Here is a 6,597-nt window from a genome sequence, read left to right as displayed (position 1 = left end):
TCCTGTAATGAATTCCCAATAGCCTTTTCCCATAAGGAAATTCGTCATTCTAAACTTCCATGCTTGGAAGTTGTTCTTGTCAAGATTTTCAGTGACAATCTGTGAAAGAGAATCAGACGCCATTACAGAACACTGCAAAAAATTCTGTCACTGCAAAAAATGCACTTTCTGCCTCACACGAACAAATCTACAAAACTGAGGAAAGTGGTATTTGACCACACAGTCACTTCCTAGTGACAATTTTGCATCAACAGGCAACAAGGATGATTCTGCAACTCCCAATATCTTTGCGCACAGGCATACGATGCAATTTTTACGGTAACTTTTCACCGACCTACAGAGTAGTGGTCGCACAGCAAAAACTAAGCCTTTTTTTGAGTGCCTGCAAAGAACTTCCGCCTTTAAAACGGGTCCCAAAATGGCCTCTGTTAGCCCTCTCTACTCTGAAGACTAACTCGAAACGCACTACTGCGACAGATTTACATGCGTAATCGTACTTCAGAACTGCGTATGAAAATTCATAGAGTAGAACAGTGATCGACAGAATCATTCATGATAAAACAATAAGGTAGATGCAATAGAATCTCTGTATTACATTTCTCCGAGCAGTACAATACCGTACTCTCTGATACATAACAATGTTCCTCTTCTGATCACACTGATCCTTGCTCCGATCCTCATCAATGAGCCCCAATAAGCCCCCTGAATGATCGCTCTCTTCTCTTTTATCTAACCGGCACACATAACTCCTTCACGGTTGTCGTGACGGTTGCCGTGACGGTTGCCGTGCCTATTCAGTTCTCCGCCTGCCCCTAGAACTTCCGTCTTTTCATATCTCACTATAAACTAGATACAACGTATTAATGATAATAATCTAAGGACTAATGATCTAAGGACTCCCCCCCTAGTTCCTCTTTGCTGTTGCTGCTTTTGCCCTTAACAATTGGCACTCCCGGTGAATCGGATTCCGGATCCGCATCCGAACCCACCGGTTCTCCGCTACGGTTCATCCTCGACATCGCCACCGTCATCGTCCGCCGCCGCCGCTGCTGCCGCTGCCGCCGGAACTGCTGCCGCTGCCGCCGCCGGAACTGCTGCCGCTGCCGCCGTCGGAACTGCTGGAGCCGCCGGCGCCGGTACTTGTACTACCGGAGCCGCTTGCGCCGGTCGAAGTAAAGGTAGCTGCTGCGGGTTGAGAGCATGGGCATCCACAAAAATTTGGAGCTGTCCATAGAAAGGTGGTGCCGCCGCCCAAAAACACTGAAATCGTCCAGAAATACCAGGAAAACAAATGCTCCCCACTCCGTGATGAAGGCTGTTTTCTCTCGATCTTCTGGTGCCATCTGCACTTGGTTATACCCACTAAAGCCATCCAGAAAAGAATACATCTCGTGACCTGCCACTGTATCCAGCATAGTATCATTAAACGGCAATGGAAACGGATCCGTGATTGTCGCCGCGTTAAGCTTTCTGTAGTCAACACAGACCCGCAACTTCAAATTCTTTTTCGGAACAATCACTATTGGCGAAAGCCACGTTGCACGATCAACCAGATAGATAAACCCGACCTTTAGCAGCCTGTCCAGCTCCTCCTTCACCCTCTGGGCATAATTCGGGTTCATTCGATACCGTTGTTGCCGAACCGGTATCGCATCCTTCTGCAGATTGATCCTATGCTGATAGAATTTGGGATCGATGCCGAGCAAATCTGTGTAGTCCCAGGCGAACACGTCTTTGAAGGATTTCAGCAATGTCTCCAATTTTCCCCGAAATCCTTTATCGAGCTTCGCACTGACACGGACGTTCTTTGGCTCCTCCTCCGTCCCGAGGTTAAGATCCAGCAGCTCGTCTTCTTTGACCCTCCGCGAGCGACGGAGTTCCTGCTCGAAAACTCTTTCCGCCTCCGCCACTCCCGCTTCGTCCGGCATGTCTCCTGTGCCTTCCGGTAGACTCCCTTCGACTGGTTCTTTAGTGGAACTGGATGACTCCTGCGTAGCCGAGGGAATCTGATGCTGATATTGCTTTAAAACGGCAACCACATCGACCTCGAATAAGCTTACCAGCTCCGTATTCCTACTGAAGTAGTCATCCTCCTCTTCGACCCCCATTCCGTCCATCATATGGATACCTTCCGCCATCGTCGGTCGGAATGGTGTCCTCAGCCCTTGTTTGGTATGTACCGAGAGCTTCAGCTTCTTTTTTCCTTTCCGAATGGTGATGCGGTCGGATTGCCAGTCTTGTTTCACACGGGCCTGCCGCAACCACGGTCTTCCGAGCAAGAACGGGTATGACCCGCTAATATCCTCCATCCGGAGAATCACCGCAGCGATTTCGAACTTCACGCCGCAAACCTCCATTTTCAATCCACGGAGCAATCCTAACGGCTGCACTCTCCGTTGGTCTGCCATCCGAACGGCGAAGGGTGCGGATTCCCATTTTGTGATACCCAATGGCACCAGCATTTGTTCGGACAGGATGTTGACCCCAGACCCTCCGTCCAGCAACACCCCTCCCACACGGCTGTTCTCCAGTGTTACGGAAATTACCGGGACCGCTTCGTCAAAAACAGGAGGCTGTTCTTCCGCTTCAGGCTTTGCAGATCCGTCTGACGACACTTCCATTGTTACCGCTTCCATCTCCGACTCCATCGCCCTGACTGGTTCCGTCAATTGTTTGATGAGAGAACTCCGGAAATTGGGTACCAATGCTAACAATTGCTCCATTGTCATGTGTATTTGCTGTTTCCGCAAATCCTGCCATAAATCATATGGTTCAACACCCTCCTCGCCGGTCATCAGGTTGTCCTTCTGACTGGTAGGTAGACAAGTCGCTTCTGGCTGGTCTCCTTGCAGGTGCCTTGCCACCTTCGCACCATTCTCCGTCACCGAGACTGCCTTTTCCGCGCTAGGCCTAGGTAACACCGTTGGGGTTTTCTGGACCCATTCACCGACCGTCGACCGCACCTTTTGTTGTGCCTGCCAATCCAACGCCGTAGGTCTCCCCTTCTCTTGTGGGGCCTTGTAGTCCCGCACCTTTTCCTGGGATCGTGTGACCACGAGCACATCTCCGCTCGCACTTCCTCCCACTTTGCCTTCAACAGGGACACCCGCCGGTACTTCCGGTACTTCTTCAGACTTCGGACTAGGCTCCTTGCTATCCTGTTGCTGACTGGCATCATCGCATTCGATAATCAGAACCGCATTCACTGCTGGTGCGGACTTGCCTTCGCCGGATCCCCGGGTTGCTTCCCTTTCCGCCTTGTGGCGCTTGAATAATTCGCAATCTACCTTTCGATGTCCGGGTTGATTGCAATAAAAACATAGGAACGTCCGTTCCCCTGCTGGTTCATCTGCACCTGTTCCAGCCGTTCTCGGCCGCCAAGGTCTTTTCGCCGGTGCGGCTGGTACCGCGGCTGGTGCTGCGGATGGTGCCGCAACTACCGCCGCCACCGCTGGTGTCGGGGCTATTCGTGCGTTATAGCGGCAGATCTCCGTGGTATGCGTCGCTGTTTGGCAAATCGCACACCACCGCTCATTCAAACCGCATTCCTCTGCTAAGTGTCCTGCATTCCGGCACCGATTACACCAAGTATCCTTGCGAACTTTTGAAGAGGACCCTATTCCACTATCCCGGCTTTTGGCTCCGGCAGCAGATCCTTCCGGAAATAACTTCCCTGCCGCTTTTCCAGCCTTCCGCCTCATGGAACGTTTGTCCTCCTCCTCATCCGACTGATCCAGTATCGGTATCGGAGTCTCCCTCAGCCTCCTCATACTTCACTTTTCCTTTCCTTCCCTTGGAAGTAAACAGAACTTGTTCCGCCCTCACCGCTGCTTGGACGACTTCTTCCAATGAAAGAGCTTCCAGATCCAACGATGCCAGGGACCTTTTCAATCCTTTATTCAGCCCCTCCATGAAGTAAGCATTTTGGATGGGGACTGCCGGGGTAGTTGCTGCATCGAGGCGGCGGATCAACGACCGAAACCTGGCCGCATACGCCTCCACTTCTTGGTTCTTCTGTTCCAGTTTCCCCAGTTTGGCCAGGACATGAACACGGGTCTTGTCCTCCCGAAACCGGAGCAAAAAGGCATCCCGCAGTAGATCAAACGTGGCGAAATGGGTAGCTCCATATTGCGCGATCCATACTGCCGCCTGCTTCTGCAGTGTCGGGATGAAAGTCGCCATCTTCATAAGATCTGTCGCCTGCACTGGTGGAGCCGTATTCACCATCCATGCCATCTCAAATGACAGTATATGTGCATCCGCATCCTCCTTATCCCGTCCCGAAAACTTGGGGTACTTCACCGTCATCCTGGGTACCAGTGGTGGAATAGCCGCGCTACTTACCGCCGGAACTCCACCCCCGCCTCCGCCTCCACCGCCTCCACCTCCCCCACCGGGATCTGGTGACGGACCTGGGGCTCCGCTTCCTGCAGGCACACCACCCCTCCGTCTGCTGGGACTCGGTGGTGGGGAATTCCGCAACGGTGACGCTTCGTCTTCCGGAGGAGTACTTGTTAAATCGAACGGGCTACTGCGTCCGGAGGATTCGCCTTCCTCCTGAACACCAGAAACGACTGGACCTTCCTCTCCTGGGATCAGCGGAGGTGTGTCAGAGCGGCTACTACTCTCACTATCCGTGAAGAAGCCGAAGAGAAGATCACGTTGAGCCACATATCTGTCATGCCGTTCCTCGCGGGTTGTACGTGCCGATACTGGAGTTGCAGGCTCCCGAGGCCGTGCCGGAGAGCGCGATGTTCCCCCTGGCTCACTCCCAGCGTCATTCATGCGCTAGTCCACACACCGAGGAATCAGAGTATTACAGATGGGGAGCATCCAACCTCTCCGGGGTATCCACCGCGACGAACATGGAAATCTTCCGTGGTCGCCAAAGTGTTAGCCCTCTCTACTCTGAAGACTAACTCGAAACGCACTACTGCGACAGATTTACATGCGTAATCGTACTTCAGAACTGCGTATGAAAATTCATAGAGTAGAACAGTGATCGACAGAATCATTCATGATAAAACAATAAGGTAGATGCAATAGAATCTCTGTATTACATTTCTCCGAGCAGTACAACACCGTACTCTCTGATACATAACAATGTTCCTCTTCTGATCACACTGATCCTTGCTCCGATCCTCATCAATGAGCCCCAATAAGCCCCCTGAATGATTGCTCTCTTCTCTTTTATCTAACCGGCACACATAACTCCTTCACGGTTGTCGTGACGGTTGCCGTGACGGTTGCCGTGCCTATTCAGTTCTCTGCCTGCCCCTAGAACTTCCGTCTTTTCATATCTCACTATAAACTAGATACAACGTATTAATGATAATAATCTAAGGACTAATGATCTAAGGACTCCCCCCCTAGTTCCTCTTTGCTGTTGCTGCTTTTGCCCTTAACAGCCTCGCAGCAAATACTGCCCTCTCGCCACACCATGAAGGGTGTCTCAATCTGCGGTGCACTCTTGCACTTTCGGCTGTGCTACCTGTAGAGATTTTCTCCCAAACTCGAAAAAGGAAAGCAACACTGGTCCTCTTACTAGGACACCGCGAACTTGGTTTGCTTTCTTGAGCTCTTGACCACGAACTAGGCTCTGATACCATGTGAAGATAGTGGGAGAGAAGGAAGGAGTCTCACTTGTGGCTTTCTCACATACACAATGGGGGAATACACACAAAGGTGGAGGCTGAAAACAGTTTTCCTCTTCTTTGTTGTGAAAGCCAAAAGAACTCTAGTACAAAGAAATAGAAGAAACCTATATGTGGGTCTCAAACCAAACTCAGCTAACTAAGGTGGCATACTAACTGAGCCACGAACTAGAGTACATAAGGATAGTTGTCATCCAGCTATTATTCATGGGCGGTGTACCAACCGCATCTGCAGCTAACAAGTCGGTGACATAAATGCACAACGGTCACCCTGGCATATCATGAGTGGAGCTCAATATCTCAACACATTGTCACTAATATCATCAATTCATGTTATTACATCACTTATCCCATAGATCTTTGAGTGTATTTTTCTTTATGGTCCCATCTTATGATTCTCAACACAAGACAAGTCTTCTATACTAGTGAGCCTATTCGAGTCACTTGCAACACAGGACATGTCTTCTATACCAGTGAGCCTGTTCGAGTCACTTGCAACACAAGACAAGTCTTCTATACCAGTGAGCATGTTCGAGTCACTTGCAACACAAGACAAGTCTTCTATACCAGTGAGTATATTTGAGTCACTTGCAACACAAGAAACCTTTTCTGCATCAACATCTGTTAGTATAATGTCCTCAGTACCTATGAGCATGCCACTATGATACTCTTGATCACTACTATAGCTTCTTATCAATTTAGATCCCATTTGTGTTATAGTCCTTTTCTTTTGATAATATTATGTTGTGTCTTCCATCATGTTGAAGGAAACTGTCTTAGGCAAACTTGATTTCAAGAAAGCTAACCCCTATTTACAAGTACTATGAACTTGTAGATGAGACGTAGTATTATGGACATCTAGACATGAAGTACTATCCATTGCATTTTGAATGACACCTGCACTAGTCAACTTAATTATCTCCACTATACATAGAAAACTCTA

The sequence above is a fragment of the Dipteris shenzhenensis genome, chromosome 7 (genome assembly GCF_047967505.1).
Source record: "Dipteris shenzhenensis isolate YYH24624 ecotype China chromosome 7, Dip_SZ_1.0, whole genome shotgun sequence".
NCBI classification, from domain to species: Eukaryota; Viridiplantae; Streptophyta; class Polypodiopsida; order Gleicheniales; family Dipteridaceae; genus Dipteris; species Dipteris shenzhenensis.
This window is presented reverse-complemented; position numbering follows the sequence as displayed.